We start from the raw sequence: 263 nt of genomic DNA on the forward strand, positions 1-263 counted from the left end.
CGCTCATCGGGGAATTCCCGCTGCTGGCTACAAAAAGGCCAAGCCAGACCCCTCGAGACACACCTCAAAGTCCTGTACCGCTTCTTCAGTGCCCAATCACGCCAGCCCGGCTCTCCTCATTCGGGTTACAAGAGCCAGGACTCAGCCCAAGCAACTCGGCTGATTTATTTGGTCCAGGTAAGGTATGGCTTAAAACCCACTCGTGTAACAGACAACCCAGCAGCCAGCCGCTGAAGAGCTGAACCAGCCCAACACAGAACTGC

This window comes from Buceros rhinoceros, unplaced genomic scaffold (genome assembly GCF_000710305.1).
Source record: "Buceros rhinoceros silvestris isolate BGI_N320 unplaced genomic scaffold, ASM71030v1 scaffold25872, whole genome shotgun sequence".
NCBI lineage: Eukaryota > Metazoa > Chordata > Aves > Bucerotiformes > Bucerotidae > Buceros > Buceros rhinoceros.